The 18,450-nt window shown below is 39.9% G+C and overlaps 1 protein-coding gene and 1 long non-coding RNA gene across 2 annotated transcripts in view; one reads left to right on the plus strand and one right to left on the minus strand.

Annotated features, from left to right (window-relative positions):
* MAML2 (mastermind like transcriptional coactivator 2) overlaps window positions 1-18,450 on the minus strand; it is a 342,498-nt gene that overhangs the window by 74,525 nt on the left and 249,523 nt on the right. The gene's annotated exons all lie outside the window — the stretch shown is intronic.
* LOC142870628 (uncharacterized) overlaps window positions 16,372-18,450 on the plus strand; it is an 86,729-nt gene continuing 84,650 nt past the window's right edge. The window contains exon 1 of the long non-coding RNA XR_012918992.1: window positions 16,372-16,522. This is a non-coding gene — a long non-coding RNA (uncharacterized LOC142870628). The remainder of the gene's footprint in view (window positions 16,523-18,450) is intronic.

The following is an 18,450-nucleotide window of genomic DNA, read 5'->3' on the forward strand; positions in this document are numbered from 1 at the left end:
AATCTGTTCTAACTTTTAGCTCAAAATAAAGTGCAATTTGACCGTTCAATTTTTTTATGTATAGCATCATGCACAACCGTGAATCTCTTAAAGTTTGGAATTTAAAAATGCCTAACATCCTCTGCCTCAGCCACAGTTAATACACACAATGGATTCTTCAGAAATGCAGAGTTAGAATATTTGAAGTAGCTGAATACTGATTTACATGAAAGCTGAAAGTGTACAGTACCAATAAAATGTATCTTTGACATCTTGGCTTCTAGAGAAACACACTTCCTTTGTTCATTCACAAGTCTACTCTATTTCCACCTCAGATTTAATTATCTTCCCAGTTCTCATTTGCGTATGTGTAGGCTACCATTCACAATATGCCAAGCCCTACATGTGGGAGACACAAATCTTTTCATTCAAAAAAAAAAAAATGTGGACAAGCCATTTTGACTGCATAGTATGTGCTTTCAACAAAGCCAAAAGGATGCTAATGATATTCCAAGAATACCAATGTCCTTGAAATGAAATTTGGTGTATCGATCTACAGCATCACTTTAGACTTTCAATTTCATGCCAGATGCATAAAAGACACTGTCTTTTTTTCATATAAAATCATAGGCTGTTGGATTTGCGAAGAACTTTGTAGAATGTTCTAGTCCCACCTTCTCAGTTCACAGATGAGGAAAATGAAGCCCAGAGATGTAAAGGGTTTGCCCCCAAGTCACCTAGATGGACAGTAGAAGAAGTAGGACTAGAACTTGAGGTGTTTTTTTTTTAACTTACACAGCAGAATAAGTTATACATTCATGATTACTATGGACCCCAGCATCTCCCTTTTGCTGTGCACCCTTTCTTTTTCTCTGTCTCTCAAATTTATTCTTTCTCTTTGCAGTCAGCTCTCTAGGAGCTATTTTATTTCTGATTTGGAATTGATATTCCTTGCAGGCCTCTCTGCCATCCTTTAAATTCCTCCTAAATGCAATTTAAGCCCAAATAACCTCATATGTCCATCCATCTATCCACCTCGTCACCATCTGTCCATCCATCTACCCATCCATTCATTCATACTTCCAAGAATCTATCCATCTCTCTATCCAAAAACAAATAATCTCCAAGTGTCAAATCGTGGTCGAGACCTTGTAAACAAAATAAAATGTTGTTGTTCCTGAAGAAGCTCACAGTTAAACTGAGTTTGCTCCTGAATAGTCTTTAAAAAAAAAAATACCAGTTTTACAGTTGTTCTTAACAATTATTTTTTTTAAAGATTCATATTATTACAACAAATGTTCCACTTTCTTATTTTCTAAATACAGCAACACTTCATCTATTTGGCTTTGGCAGAGAACAAGGTGTTCCACATAAGTAAACTCTGCAGACCAGTGAAACCAAAACTTTTGAACAGCAATCTTCTTTAAAGTGTATTTCACACTTTTCTGCTTTTGGAAACAAAATATACTGAACATAATTTAATCTGTTTTTTTTTTTTTTTTTTTTACATGTCCCAAAGTGATCTTTCAGGAGGATTCATTATTGTCCTGGACAATGATACTGTTCTGTGTTTAACTTTCCAAGTCTCCCTTTTAATATTGGGCAACTATCACTTTTCCCTGCAAGATGCTTCCTTCCAGCAGTCCTTTCATGATCTCTCTTCTAATTTGTAGGGCCAGTAATCATATCAGGAAATTCATAAAAATTATGTCTTAAATCTGTGTCAGAGTCGGTAAGTAAGGGCCTGAAGTAGAGTATCTATGGTTTTAATGGGGGAACCGGAATTCCATACTATTTTCTCCTGATGACTTCCAAACCTAGGATGATGCAGGCAGGGCCGGAGATTCCATGCCTTCTGGCAAGCTGGTCGGTGCTGCAGTCAGCCTGACTGGAGCCTTTTATCTTATCCCCAGAGCAGAAAGCAATGATGAGGCCATCTAAGTCCAAGCAGTTTTCAGTAAGAGTGAGATTGCTTCTTTGAGATACCACGTTTAAGTGGAACTCAGTTCTCTCTATTCCTATTACAGGAGCTATCAGAACCCTGCCATCTACCTGCCCGAATACCTCCTGTGTCATGGATTTAGAGTCCAACAATTTCAGCTTCAACTTACAGTGAAACCTACTGCCAAGTCCTGTGCCAAGCCCTTCACATAACAGGACTTCATGGATTCCCTACAACAACTCTGAGAAGTAGATACCACTATCACATTTTAAAGGAGGAAGCTGAGACACAGAGAGTTCAGGCAATTTACCTAGGGTAAGTAAGTAAGTAGGGAACTGGGACTCTCAGCTTGTCTCTCTTTGTCATAGACATTCACGTGCCCAAGGGCTATGACTAAAATAGATGATGGAATTTCTTTATCACTTTAAATTTATATCTGACAATAGCACTAGGTAATAAGATGAGAGCTGCATAGTTATAGAAGCATGAATAAAAAGCATCAGTAAGGAAAAAAAATCAATCTGGATTTTAGCTCATTCCTTGTCCATTTTCAGGCTTTGATTCAGAGTTTTTAATCCCCTACTTCCATGTTCCCTGTGTATGGTTTATGATGAATAGTAAGGTCAAGGAAAACAAAAAGAAGCCCATGTTATATGATAAGCACAGAAGTAGATAAGACTGCCCTATTTCGTATACAAGTTGACTATGCACTATCTGAAAAGCTTGGGATCAGAAGGTTTCAAATTTCAGATTTTTTCAGATTTTGGAATATTTGCATTATGCTTATTGGATCAGCATCCTAATCCAAAAATATTAAATCTGAAATGCTCCAATGAGCATTTTCTATGCACATGGTAGTGGTGCTCAAAAGCTTTAGTATTTTGGAGCGTTTCAGATTTTGAATTTTCAGATTAGAGATATTCGACCTGTATTACAAAAAGGTTTAATGGAAGCTGGCCATGGGGTAGACATTTTCCTACTCACCAAGAACTTAAAGATGGATAGAAAGTGGTCCTTGACCTTGAGCACCTGACAGTCCCATGATTATATGCAAACCACTGCATCCGATGTGTTAAGTGCTAAAATAGAAATATGCTAAAAGGTGCTAGGGGAGCCTAACATTTAACTTTGCTGAAGAAGATGATCAGTGAGCGGGCTGAGTAATGCCAGGAGGGAAGAGGGAGAGGGCTTCAGGCAGAAGGAACAGTATAAACAAAGGCATAAAGGACTTTACATGCTGAAGTTTCAAATAGCATTGTAAAACGCTTCTGTCATAATAATGACCATCTTTATAAATGCAGTAACTAAAGAAATGTATGACTAAATTTTCTGGTACAAGTATAAGTAGACAAAACATGCAGTTGAAGTTTTTGGGAAAAGCTTATAAACTTTATACTACAATGAACTAGTGATGCTTTCCATATACCAAAGAGAATTCAATTGATTTGGAACCTGTTCTTATGTTCTTTATCATGACAAATTTTTGTCTCTGAAAGTGGATCTGGACTTTTTAGGCCGTATGTCCTAATTTTTTAAAAAAATATTACTATTTACATTTTTGCCCAGCACAAAATCATCCACATATCCATTTTATGACACTTCAACTAGAAACATTTATGCGTGCACAGAGAACAGGATCTAAATGAAAAGACCTTATGAAAAGAAAATGGGAATTTAAGTGAAAATCACACAGTATTGCACCTCTTCGGTGAGTATAAGTGTGCTATAATTCGTTAAAGCTGAGGCCCTCTTTTTGAAGACCTAAGTGCCGTATTCAATGTTGCTACTCCTTGGGAGAAAATTAGGGCTCTATGGCAATAAAATCATCTCTTTAAAATCACTGCTATGTTTTAGCTTACTACATGGTAGTCGTGTTGCTGGGACCCAAGAATTATTCCTTTCAAAACTGTGACAAAGTAGCAGCTCAGTGGATAATATAATTCTGCTTATTGAAGAGCATAATTTGTTTTTCATGAGACCAGTTTAAAGAAGTATTCTTCAGTGTCATGGGAAGGACAGACTGAGAACTCAAGAAGTTTAGTGATTTTGGGGTCTTATGAGACATTGGACCTAGAATCAGCTTTCTTGAACCCAAACTTATTCTTGCTCTGAAATACGTACAGGTACACAGATGAAAGAAACTGAACTGAAGAGGCAACTTGTGCCTTCTGTATCTGATGATTTTGGAACGGTAATTATTTGTTCTATAATCTCTCTTTAGGAAACCTCTCGGCAGGTTGTTGAATTCCCAAGAACATGCTCACATAAGGATTCATTTAGAAATCCTCTGACTTTGTTCTAAGTAGAGTGATAACTATTCTTTTGATTGTAAGAAGTGGTCCGCTTGGATTGCTCTTCCCTCTGGTTTTTCTGGATGTAGAGAGAGTGTGATTCCAACAGTTGGGTGAAGGACAACTGTTCACACAACAGAGTGTGCATCTGAAGGTGAAGGAGTGCTGTTTTAAATGAGCTGGAGGCAGGAAAGCCGCGCAATGCAGGCTCCTATTTCTGAACAATGCCTCGGAGGAGGAAAATATAAAGGCGAAAACAAGTTTGAAAAGATAAATACAGTTCCCTGCTAAGTGCATCAGTTGTTCAAATAGAGGGAAAAATCTGAAACCAGATTTGTTTTCTTGGGATACAGTTGTCTGCTACGAGCCCAGTTTTGACATCAGAATGTCATGGCATGAATACAGAGTGGAGAATCCACAAATCCTACAAGACAAGCCACTTTCTTCCTAGATGAAAGGCATTAAAACCTGTAATTCAGAATTTCAAAGGAAATTTTTTCGGGTAAGAAATTTCCATTTCAAACAAAACTTCCTTTCTTTCTGCCCTTTCTTTCTTTCTATGTTTCCCCTTTTCCCCTCCTTCTCTTCCTTTTTTTTTTCTTTTACTTTCTTAGTTTTTCTTTGTGTCAGGGGGAAGTGTCTCAAATTAATCCTACTTACTGTAAGAATACCTCATAGGGAAAAGTGCAATAAAATGAAGAAAAGCCCATTTCCCTCTCATTTTTCTGGTAATTCTCAATGAGCAAAAGTCTTTGCTATTGGTTTATCTGCTGCTCCCGTTGCTTAGAGCAGTAGGCACCTCATACCTGCAGGCAGGGAACGCCTTTTGATTGACTAACTGATTGCCCACAGGCACAACAATGCTAACTGAAAACAACAGCTCCAAAGTGTGGTGGGACTGGTTATTTAATCTCGGGGAACAGAGGACTCTTGAAAGCAGTGTGAGACTCATTTACTGAAAATCTACTATGTTCCAAAGAAGGTGAATCAGATGGTTAACGTGAAAGTTCTGTTCAACACAGGCGTGTCACTGAATGTGAGCCCCATAACTAAATAGGAAACGGTCAGGCTGTCAGAGACAAGTTCCACTTTCAGCATCATTTAAAGGAAAAAGTTTCTTTGAAAGAAAAAAATGACTTATTTCATCATCATATTTTTAAAAAATTCTATCACTCGAATGCTTTTCTTTTCATAAATTTAATCAACTAAGATAAAGTAAGGAAAATGCTAGCAAAGGCTGGAGCAGGGTACTTTTTTTGCCTTGGTTTGCGTTCCTTAGAGTGACTCAAAAGAAACAGAAAGTCACTACAACTGTGATGTGGCATTTCTAATAAATGGCTCAACTTCATATTGCCCAGACACTGGATGATTTAACTGGTAATGCCAGTGGGATGATGTAGTATTTCCTGTACTGTTTTAACTTCTCAATAAGCATGTAGACGCTGCAGCGAAACACAGGTAAAAAGTTCACAGCTGGAGGGGCGTATAGGAAGTGCTCTGCAAAGCTATAAGCTTACATAGGCGGCCAGCTGGAAATAACCTTGAAGAAGGAGGAGGGTGTAACACATGGCAACAATTTGAAATTTACAGAACATGGATTTTAGGGGCTACAATAAGGGTGGCAGAGTTTTCTCTCAAAGGCACTCTGAAATATGGAGTGGTAGAAGGAAGGGAAATGTAGAATCCAGTTGACACAAGCTGGAAGCACTTTATGAGGAGGGCTGATCATTTTACTTCTTAGCCAGGGTACCCAGGAGGCAAGTGGCCCTCACCACCAACCAGCTCTCCTCCTCCAAAAGATGTCCATTTTAAAGCTCTGTCTCAAATGCAACATCAACTAGATGGGGTTGCTCCCTTTTAGAAAATTTCAACTTTGTACCTAAGAGCATTTTCCATCCTGGGCTTTCTTTAACTGTGTGCTTATTTTAGTGACCCTTTCAACTTCTGCCACCGTGAGATTATAACTGTCTTCATGACAAGGACCATGTCTTATATCTATCACACTGAAGCCAAATATGATTATGTTTCCAAACCCCCATCCTAATAAAAGCTTTTCAGTGGCTTCCCATTGACGTTAGGGTAAAACCCAAACAAACTCTGTAGCATGGCTTATACTTATACAGAGTCCTTTACAATTAGGCCCCAGGCTGAACCCACCCCTCTGTCAATTTCCCTGGCACGTCTCTGACCTTTCATTTCCTAGCACATTCCTGCTCTCTTGTGCATGCTGTTCCCTTGCCTGGGATGTGCTGTCCCCCATCTGTCTGTTGCTGACACTTCCCTCAGCCTTAGGGTTCACAATCTTCTTCAGGGACCGCTTCCCTAAGCCCCAGACAAAGTTATGTATCCCCATGCTTTCCTATGCCTCCCCTCTCCTAACTCATTCTTCATTTTTATAACTCCTTTAGTATCTGTTTTCCCAGCTAGATTGCAAGTTCTCAGAATCTAGGGGCTGCACCTGTCTTTTTAGCACTGTACCTACAAGATCTAGGGCAAGAAGCTCTTAATGTATGGTCCTACTCTGTGGGAACTCAATAAATTTTATTTTTTTAGTAAGTGAATGAATAATCCCCATGGATTGAGTGCTAACTATGTGCCAATGAGTATGTTAAATACTTCATATACATTATGCCACTAAAGCATCACAGTGGTCCCATTATTACCTATAATTTGTATTATTACTCCTATTTATAGATGAAAAAACTAAATCTTAGAGAGGTTGTTAATTGCCCAGGTTACCTAGCTTGAAGTGCTGGGATTTTAGTCTAAGACTGCCCACTCCAAAGCTTACGTCTATTTATGGAGCTACACTCTTTCTCAAATAGTTACTCAATAAATGCTCATTAAAGACTCTCAGCTATCTCCCCCTAAAAATGCTCATTAAAAACAAAACAAGCACCAGATATATTCTCCAGCAAACTGGTATTAACTGAGTAGCACCTAAGTGGACACACAGGTACTACAGTAATAGGGTATTGGGCAGGTGGGAGGGGGGAGGGGGGCGGGTATATACATACATAATGAGTGAGATGTGCACCATCTGGGGGATGGTCATGATGGAGACTCAGACTTTTGGGGGGAGGGGGGGAAATGGGCATTTATTGAAACCTTAAAATCTGTACCCCCATAATATGCCGAAATAAAAAAAAAATGTAAAAACTGTGAATATATTAGTTCCTTCCAGTTTGAGTATCTCTCTATAATTGTATTTGATTTGCAAATTCAGTTCCAATTTTCTTTTTTTTGCCTGCTAACACAGTATCTACAAAACTAGAGTTCAACCGAAGGCCTCAGTTCTGTTCCAACGCTGCCTGTCTGCTTAGAAGTGAGATGAGTTCATGTCAGTACAATGAGCCACGGGTGTCCAGGACATCTTCTACCTAAAGGTTCCAAGGCTCATGATTGGCTAGCTGTGGGATGCTGCTGTACAGCCCACCTTCTAACTATATTTTCCTAAAGATACATGATTCAGTGTAGTGCGAGGTTACTACCAAACCTCCTAAGAATGGCAACATTTACTCCACAAATAATGAAAAACATAAAATTAGGTCACAGCACAGCAACTCAATATGGTTGAGAAAACTCTCAACCAGTAAGGTGACTTGGTATCCGTGTTCTTGGATAGATCATCTGTGTTCCTAGACAAATGGACAGAAGCAGAAGCTGGCTGAGCACTGGTCAGGTCTACTCAAGAAAATATTAGTTAGACAAGAGACCTTCTAACGTCTCCTCAAATTCTATGAGAAGGAACATTTGATGAAATGTTTATGTAAGCTATTCTGATGGCTTATCTGAATGTGGAAAAATAGTTGCGCAGTGCATATATGGAGAGCCCAAACTTTGGAATCAGATATTTCAAAGTTCAAGTCCTTCTTCCACCGTTACAGTTATGTTTCTTGGGCAAATCTCTGGGCCTTTCTCAACCCCAGTTTCCTTTTCTATAAATAACAAAATTCACTGTTATATCTGTAGAAAGCAATATATTCAGGCTGTGGAATACACTTACTAACTGCATGATTTCATGCAAGTTAATTAACCCCCATGCACCTCTCTGTGTCATAAAATGTAGAGGATAATAGTATCTTCTTCAAAAAATCATTGCAAGAATTAAATGAATTAACCATGTAAAGTGCTTGGAACAGTGCCCAGCATAGAGTAAATCTTCAATTGATTTTAATTATTATTGTTATTATAATCTTGGAAACAACTGATTTTTTTTCACTTTCATCAAGAGTTTTACATTTTATAAATTCATTCACTGTCATTTTGTTTGAATTCTAAGGGTAGAATAAAAGTTGAAAGTTTAGAAATAGTTAGAATTCATGCCTTAAACCAAGACACCAAGACACCAACATCTCAACAATGGGCCATGTTCTTAAAAAAACTAGAAGGAATGTTTTTGTGTCAAGGTAGACAGGAAATAGCGTATTTCCAGAACCTAGGTATCTGAACAAAATCGATCACCATCAGGAAGATGGTCACGCTGGAAGCTCAGACTTGTGGGGGGTGGGGGGAGGGGCACTTTTTAAAACCTTAAAATTTGTACCCCCATAATATGCCGAAATAAAAAAAAAATGATTTGGAAAATGTTCTGAATACATGTCTGGTAGATTTTATTTTATTGTTTAATTTTTATTTTTTTTGAGACAGAGTCTCACTTTGTTGCTCAGGCTAGAGTGAATGCCATGGCGTCAGCCAAGCTCACAGCAACCTCAATCTCCTGGGCTCAAGCAATCCTTCTGCCTTAGCCTCCTGAGTAGCTGAGACTACAGGCATGCGCCACCATGCCTGGCTAATTTTTTGTATATATATTTTTAGTTGGTAAATTAGTTTATTTCTATTTTTAGTAGAGACGGGGTCTTGCTCAGGCTGGTTTTGAACTCCTGACCTTGAGCCATCTGCCCGCTTCGGCCTCCCGGAGAGCTAGGATTACAGGCATGAGCCACCGTGCCCGGCCTGATAGATTTTAAAATGCTTAATCACATTTAAAAAAATCACATTAAAAAATAGAAGAAAAGTTACTAATATAATTGCCCCAGTTTTATTAAATATTTATTACAAAGCCAAGATAAAGAAATAAAGGAAGGTTCTTATAAAGTACCCAGGATAGCAATTGATATTAGTTTTTATATTTTTATGGCACAGCAGGGCAAAGCATGTGATGTTTTTTCTTTTTTTTTTTTTTTTTTTTTTTTGAGACAGAGTCTCGCTTGTTGCCCAGGCTAGAGTGAGTGCCGTGGTGTCAGCCTAGCTCACAGCAACCTCAAACTCCTGGGCTCGAGCAATCCTCCTGCCTCAGCCTCCCGAGTAGCTGGGACTACAGGCATGTGCCACTATGCCCGGCTAATTTTTATATATATATTAGTTGGCCAATTAATTTCTTTCTATTTATAGTAGAGACGGGGTCTCGCTCTTGCTCAGGCTGGTTTCGAACTCCTGACCTCGAGCGATCCGCCCGCCTCAGATGTTTTTTCTTTTAATCTCCTATGTCAGACCTGGTATACAGCTTGTGCATGTTCTCTCTCTCTCTCCCTCTCTCATGAACATGTGCACACACACACATACACACACATACACACAGGAAAGAAGATAAAGCAAAGAACCTTGGTTTAGCTGTTAGCTTCCCAAAGCTTTTTGGATGACTAAATAGAGATGCTAGCAAGACGAATCATGCTTCATTCCATAAATCTCTCCAATATCCATAAAGGATAATCCAGGTCCTGTCTTATTCTGTAGAGTTGCCATTTATTGTGAACTTTTCATGTGCCAGGAACTATGTATGGTAACTGCTTAACATAAATGATATCATGTAATCCTCATAATGATCACGTGGGGTAGGTATTATTCTCGTTTTACAGATGATGACACACAATTTGAGCACTTTGGTAACGGTCCCACAGCTAGGAATTGACAAAGCCAGGATTCGAACCGGAGTCTGTCTGACTATAGAGTGGATGTAAATCACTGCTCCATGCTGCCCCATATTGGGAGACACCGAGGGCAGAGCTGGCACTGGTGGCATAAAGCAGCCTCTTAGCACTGTACCTGCTTTTGTGCTTGGCCAGGGCACAATGGGAAATTGGTTAGGTTGGCCTTTGACCCCCGCAACTCCCATTCTCCCAGGTCTTCTCCCCTCTTCCTCCTCAGCCTCTTCCAAAAGATGGTTGAAAACTTAAGAAAGTGCCAATGACTAGGAATCACCGAATTACTCCTCTCAGGGAGCTGAGGCTCAGCATGCAACACCACCAGTGGTTCTTCATAAATCTTGTCCACGGGGTGCAGGAAGGGGTAACTTGCTCCATGTTCTCCCCAGACTGGCTCTTCCTAACACTGGCTAGACCTTGTGGATAGGGCATTGGTGCTGCAGAACCCTCACGCTAATAGTGATAATGAGTGTGCAATAGTGTCATCTGGTGCTGCATGATTCGCGGGGACTGGCACACACTGCCATTGTGAAGGCACAAGGCAGAGCCCCTTCTCTGTCCAGGGAAGGACAACAGCTCCTGAGGGGGACAGGATCAAGGTCTTCATCCCCAAAGGATCCTCTGCCCACTCCCTTGCAGTTCCTGAGTAACCTCTGCCACAGTGCGGCTCAATGGGTGTGAGGGAAGGGAAGCAGGAGAAGAACATACACTTTTATAGGTGCACTGGACAAGACATATTATACTTAGCCTCCAGCTACGTATCTTTAGACGCTTACTGCATACTCTGTATTGATGATGGATCTCATGATGTTTCTTTGGATAAGAGCGGACTTAAAGTGAGACCAGAGTCCATTGAACCACTGGGACCAGACCTCTAGTAATGAATTATATTAGATAAGAGTAGGCTGAGAAGTCTTTTATTTGTTCAACAAATATTGATTTGGCATTGACTATGTGCCAGACACTGAGGTGCTAGGAATATGACAGTGAACAAAACTAAAAAAGGCTGCTGCTTTCATGGTGCTTAAATTCTAGTGAGGGCAGACAGACATAAGCTAAAACACAAGTAAGTAGAACAGTGTGTCCAAAGGTGGTAAGAGCTATAGAGAAAAATAAACCCAGGTAAAGAGACAGTTGCAGAGGGAATATGAAGAGCAAAGACTCTGGGCTGTGCACCGTGGCTCACACTTGTAATCCTAGCACTCTGGAAGGCCAAGGCAGGAGGATTGCTTGAGGTCAGGGGTTCAAGACCAGCCTGAGCAAGAGTGAGACCCCCTTCTCTACTTAAAATAGAAAAAATTAGCCAGGTGTGGTGGCCTCAAGCCTGTAGTCCCAGCTACTCGGGAGGCTGAGGCAGGTGGATCACTTGAGCCCAGGAGTTAGAGGTTGCAGTGAGCTACGAAGACACCACTGCACTTCAGCCCGACTGACAGGGCAAGACTCAATGTCAGAAAAAAAAAAAAAAGCACTCTCAGAAAGGCTTGTACTGGTTGTATTCTGGGAAGTGGGGCGTGTCTGAGAGAAACCGGGAGAGAGCAGCATGGGGCTCTGCTGTGCAGGTGCACGGTTGGGCAGGCAGCTCATGTAGTGACCTGCTAGGACTTTGCTATTCACACTCAGTGAGATGCAAAGCCAGTGGAGGGTTCTGCTCAGGGCAGCGACATGGCAGAACACATGGCCAGAGTCCCTTGCTTTAGCACAAACATATAACTTGTCTTCTTCCACTGGAACACTAGCCTTGCCCTTTGGAACTCTTTCTTCTGCTGGTCAGCTTCCATTTGCATACATATTTCTCAAGCCATAGCATCTCCGGAATCAAAGCTCTTCTGTCCCGTATAGCCTGACACTATTTTAAAATCAACTCTGTAAGACACGGACTGCCTTTTAAAATGCCTTCTTCCACACAACAGAGCATGCATTTAGAGAAGTAACAAGAGGCCATTTCTATCGAAACAAATGTGTTTCTTGCAGCCAACAGCATAGCCTTGTAACAGTAATGTTTCTATTTCAGAAAGTAAGTCTATTATGTCAGCAAAAACCCTCTAAAACACAAAGTTATCACACGATCCCCTTACTCGGTGCAGGATAAGTAAGGATCTAACAAATGAAACACTTCTCTTGGAAATTAATCACATTCAAGGTTTTTTTTTTTTTTAATCATCTTTTAAATCTGTCATTGGTAAGCCAGATATAGAATATCAAAATTGCTTCAAAGATTTGTTATGAGAATCCAAGGCTGGAGAGGAAATGGTTATTTATTGGGGTCTACCGAGTTCTTTGAATATGATATTTCACGTTAATATGGATGTTGGAACAGACATGAAAATGCATATCCACGACTGCCTCTCTTGTTTTAGTTTTCATTTCAAACCCATATTACTTATACATTCCCAAAGAACAACTTCCAATGCCATATTTTGCAAGCTTGTGGTTTCAAGTTGCTGATTTAAAGGTCTTCCTGACCTCTGTACAGAAGTTTAACATTTTTTCCTGCTTTGTTGGCCTGAGGGTGATGATGGACTCAAACATGCTTATAAAGAGGGCCAAATAAATTGAAAATTCTCTCCTAGGAAAGAGGCAATTTTGTGAAGAAAATACCTGCTGAAGTTAGTTTTCTATTGTTTTTTTTTAAAAACCTCTAGCCCACTGACATTTCTGGTTCAACAAGTTTTCTTCTTAATGTAGTTAAATGTCAACAGAAGTGCTACTACTTAATTCTCTGAGTATCCTGAGTCATAATAATAATAATGCATATATCACTTCTCTTAGGAAATGTTTTGTTCTCAATTAAATGAGCTGTTTTTACAAGAATCCTTGCTCAGCCACTGGAAAGGAGATAACTTTCCCCTGATGACTTTCTCTCCTCCAGTAATCGTCTTGGGTTGGTTCTCTTTGGTGTTATATAAGGAGGCCTGACTTTTCAAAGATGGAGGTAAAGCAAGTCTGTGAACTTCACCTCTCCTGGTACTTCCCCTAGAAGAGCAGTTCCTAGCTCTGATGCATAGAATTGCCTAGGGGAGCATGAAACAATTGAAATTTGTCTCTCATATAAAAACTATCTATCTATATATATATAGATATAAAAACTATCTATATATACCTATATAGATAGTTTTTATATGAGAGACAAAAAGAGAGAGAGATAAAGAGAGAGAGAGGATGCCCAGGCCCAGACTGAAGCGATTCTGTCTTAATTGATCCTGTGTGTGCCTAGGCATTTTACAAAACATGCATTTTAGCTTGAGAACTATAGATCAGAAAGAAGGGATAATTCTTTCTCTCTCTTCGTTTCTTCTTCCTTCTCCTTTTTTTTAAATCTAAAGTGACTATTAGATATGATTCTATTTTTTAATTAAAAAAGCAAAGAAAATTCCAGATAAATAATATTGTAACTTTAGAAGACATAAATATAAATGAGAGAAAAAATCATTTGCTTAGATCAGTAGTCCTTGATTAATTTAGATTTTCAAATTCATTTTGCAAACACAGGACAGACACAGCTATATGTTCAGTTACAGACAACAGATAAATCTCATTTTAACCTCAGGGGTACTGGCTACAATGGTCTTTGACTTTTCTCTATTGTCTCCTTCTATCTTCCCTGATTAGTTTGTTGTTACTAAATACTTCAGTATGTCTTTGTGTAGCTGAGACTTGAATACACATGCCAGGTGGAAATAGGTGAGCCCTCCCTCTAGGTATTTACATGAAGGCTAAGGGGCCCCTTGGGTGAAGAGGGTGGGCAGAGGCTTGCAACGTATCCCTAATTTACATTCAGTTATCCAGACACACATGCAAAACGGGAGAAGAGTCAGATGGAAACCAAGTTGTTAGAGGGACTGGAGCTTCCTGAAGGAAATAAACTCGTTATGAAAGATTTTAGAGTCTGGTGTCAACAGGGTGCTTTAGCAATAAGACCAGACCTTCAGAGGGGAGTGGTTTTGCAGCATGGTACTGGCACCTGGATGTCCTGAAACTGCTCTCCTGGCTGTGTGTGATCTAGGGAAGCACTAAGAGCCATGTGGAAAGGGAAAGAGATGTTGCACATAACTTGGAATTACTCTGGAATTCACGGCCCACGGAGATATGTAGCCCCAGGTCACGTTGGCCAGTTGGCCCACAGTGTAGCCTAGAGTGACAGCAGCTAGTGTTGAGCAGTTTGCTCCTCCTGATTCAGGAGAGTATGTCAAACTCTTATTTTAGACTCCCATATACATGGGATATTGATGAAGGCTAGGACTAACTTTGCACAGGACTGGCATTCTCGAGTGATAAGGTGGGGTGGGAAGGTTGTATCCTGTGCGATTCTTGTTTTGATGGTATGTGACCTCAATTGTACTGATGGGCTGAAAAGACTTATGAATATTTAGGTGCACTGGATCTTATCCTATCCTTTTAATTCCACAGTCACCAAATCTCATCTCCTCCATTTATATTACTCCAAAAGCCCTATTTTCTCTTTCCACCCCTGTCCATCCTGCATATGCCTAATATACAGAGATATATTAAAAGAGGTCAACATGACATATTGCCACTGGCCATTTTGAAGATTGGCTGTCTTCATGGGCAGTCGATCAGACTAGTCACAGCCATAGAAAAATCACCCCTCAAGGCAACTTTCTCTAATTGCATCAGCAGACTGCTAGGGAGGAGCCCTTCCTTCATTTATCTTGTCTGTTGAACCAAATATACCACAATCCTCCAAATGTATATTGCATCAAAAAAATAGAAAACAAAGTTAGGTGGGGTATAAGATTTTGCAGGACATAGAAATGTATTTGATTAGTTCAACCTTGAAATATATATTTTTTAACCAAAAATTTCAAGAAGCTACAGAATTCCTGATTGCTCACCGGGTTTCACCATTTCTAACCTGCAGAGTTCTTACATAGCCCACTTGCCAAAGAAGGCTCTTTTTATACGGCGAGGGCCACATTTCTGTGTAGTTAAAACTTTGCTTCAGGTTAAGTCTTGAGTGCATATAGATCAATGGCATGTTACATGTTACTTACATGGTATTACCTGTGTACTTGCTAATACTCAAATTGTAGAGATTCACTGGGGGATACAAAGAGGTCCGGTATTGATCTGGAAATCAGGAGATCACAATTCTAATGCAGGTGCTGACTAGTCAATGGACTTAGGAGAAGCTACTGAATTTCTCTTCCATGTGTAAAAAGGGAATAATGATTTTATTAGAAAAATATCTAAAATTAATACCACCTCTGAAGTTCTGAATCTAATTTTGAGATTTACATCGTTTCAATAAATTAAGCTGTTTTTACCTCAACAGCCAAGGTGATACGCGGCAAGGAAGAAAAGGAAGGAGGATGAGTCTCCTCAACTTGAAAGAGGTCGCTCTCAAGGGGAAGGCCATTTTCTGAAAGACCTACCTCCTTCTAAAAGCAGATTGACTACAAAATGAGCCCTGAACAGGATCAGAGAGCCAACCTCACGCCAAAGCGACTGTGTGTTTAAAGCAATGACGCCAAAGCCGGCCTCATCCTGCACTGCCAAAGGAAACAAGAAGGCAAATCCACAAGTCTCCCACCATGATAAACTCCATTTGTCACCCTCTCACATGTGCCTCCCAGACTAAACTTGTCTCTTGGTGGCTCCATTTCAGTGAAGTACTTTTAGACCTCAGTCCAAACCCCTTCTCTTAGGATTTGGCTCAAACTATTGATAATCATAAATTTCCATATTTATATTTCCAATCTGTGAGGACTTAAAAAAAACTATTATGGAAACCAAGTACAATCTTAGGGAACAGACTGCGTATTTAATTTACACAATGAAACTTGGGCTGCAGCATTAATACGGTAACAATACTGAATAATTTTCACTGAATTGTATTACATTCTTCGTGCTGTAAATCTTTCCTTTTATTCTTGTGTTTGGGGTGAAATCATCAGTTGAGCCTTGCAAAAAAAAAAAAAAAAAGCTTTTGTTTTGCTTTTATAGTCTCCTGTCCCTTTGACATCTCCTCCAGTTTTTAGAAATTTGATTTCCTTGTTACTATATTCACTTCTAATTAGAGGAGTCACAATGGCTGAAAACAATGACAATTTAATGGCATGAAGTAGATCTTCTATCTTGGGCAGACAGAGTATGATGTGGTTGGCATGCCTTCCCCATTCTAGTTAGCTGGGTGCTGTAAAATGTTAACACCTCCACTATACCAAAGCAGAAGGTGACATATTGCTGGTTTCCTGTTTATTTACTTATCTGGTCAGTTCAAGTATTGTGCTTAGAGTGGTACAGACAGGAGGAGTCACAAAGATCTTGCAGATGTTGTTCTGTTCTAATGGTGTTCTGTGGACATGTATCCATTTCTGAGGAAGTTTTTGTTTGCTAATGGGACTGAGAAAAATAAGATTCAAGTGGTGAGTATATCGAACAGTTAAATTTATTTACTTTGAAGGACCATCATTTACACTGTGGTTATATTCTTTTCAAATTTTTATGCTAAAATGTATTTTCTTTCATGAAATGATGGTAAGAGTAGGCTGTAGTTTTGATTATTAACGTCTTTACACAGAAAAATGAAATATAGGAAATCTATCTCAGCCCCCCTGTTATTAGATATAAATACAAAAGTTTTGGAACCCCACTCATCTGGGTCGATCATCTCTTTCGTTGTGTATTTAGGGAAACTGAAGCAGAGTGGTTAACTGCTTGCATGTGGTCACCCAGCTAGTCAATGACACTGAGGCCACATGGCCTCAGATAAGCGTAGAATTCAGGGGTCCTCAAACTATGGCCCGTGGGCCACATGCGGCCCACCGAGGACATTTATCCAGCCAGCCGGGTGTTTTTGCCGCCGCTGCCTGTCCTGCTTAGCAGGCGACTCGTCCCAGACCCACAGTGCGCATGTGTGGGATGTGCGCAGCACTCTCCAATAGCCCTCCAACGGTCTGAGGGACAGTGAACTGGCCCCCTGTTTAAAAAGTTTGAAGACCCCTAGTTAGATTCTCAAAATATAGCAGTGTGCAGGGGACAGTATATGCTGTACCTACCACATTCAGAGTTACCCAGAAACTATCGTTATACTCTTTTTTGCTTATAAAACTTTTATCTGCAGTCGTTTTGGCCACATGAGAGTTCTATCAGACATCTGCAAAATTCAATTTCTCTCAAAAAAAACCAAGGAAAATGGTCTCAAGATTCACCTCTCAATAGATTCTATCCTTGGAGAGGTTAATGTGGAGGAAAGATTCATGGTCAGGCCCCTTCTTGTGTTTCAAGACCTCCTGAAGTCATTCACCTTTGCAACTGCATTTGAGTTCTGTATTTTTGTCTGCCTCAAGCACGGAGAGGCCCACTGGAAGCTGTGAGAGGGAGGACAGGAGAACTCACAAACATCCTCGTACAAAAAAGATTCCAAATCATTTCTGACACTGGAATAAAAGTTAGATTCCTGTGTCTGAGATTTCGAGTTCTCTTTCTAAATGGCTCTCTCTAATCGAATCGGCAAACCCTCAGGGAAGAGCCTTCACTTCCTCTGCTGTCTGTTATGCCAAGCACACCGAGAGTGCTCAATAAATAATGCTATAGGAGCACAGGAGGCCAAGGAGTGGGTGTAGCATATTTTGCTTTTGATTTTTCCTCCGATTAAAAAAATAAAAGAGAGAATGAAATGACAGAGTGGCAAAAGGAGTAGGCAACAAAGAAAAAAAAATAACTGGAAACTTGAGCGTGACTATTAATTTCACTCTTTAAAGCTTTACTTGCACAGCCAGTTATGTACTTGCTTTCAGTTCTGAAGTTTAGAAATTCAGTAGTAGATACCACAAAGCTAATATATAAATTTCCCAGAGAAGATATTGATAATATTGCATGTTTTCCTCCTGATATAATATTCTCCCAGGTAAAATCTATTACCTGTCATTGTTGATATTGTGCTATCCTGGTAGCAAACTTGAAATGTAAGGAAATATGATTCTATTGGCTATTTCTTAAGATTAATAAATCCAAGAAGGAGCTGATGTAGTCTGTTTTATCACTGAGGTGCTCAAAAGTTCAACCTTCTTTTTGTTCTCCTTCAGAGAAGCTGTACTTACAGGTGCTACAACGTCTGGCAAATTGTATGGTGTCTGTTATAATCTGTCTGCCTCCCTCCCAGACAGGGCAGGGATTCTATCTACTCCATTTTCATATCTTCCAAGAGCTAACACAAGTCCTCGATCCTCCATCAATCATTAAGCACGGATTTAAGTGCCTGTAAAGTGCTGGAGAGTGTGCCAGGCGTTGGGCATTGAGGGGTGAAGACTGTCTGGTGAGGAAGATAGATAATTCTGGAAAGTATAATGCA

The sequence above is a fragment of the Microcebus murinus genome, chromosome 4 (assembly GCF_040939455.1).
Source record: "Microcebus murinus isolate Inina chromosome 4, M.murinus_Inina_mat1.0, whole genome shotgun sequence".
NCBI classification, from domain to species: Eukaryota; Metazoa; Chordata; class Mammalia; order Primates; family Cheirogaleidae; genus Microcebus; species Microcebus murinus.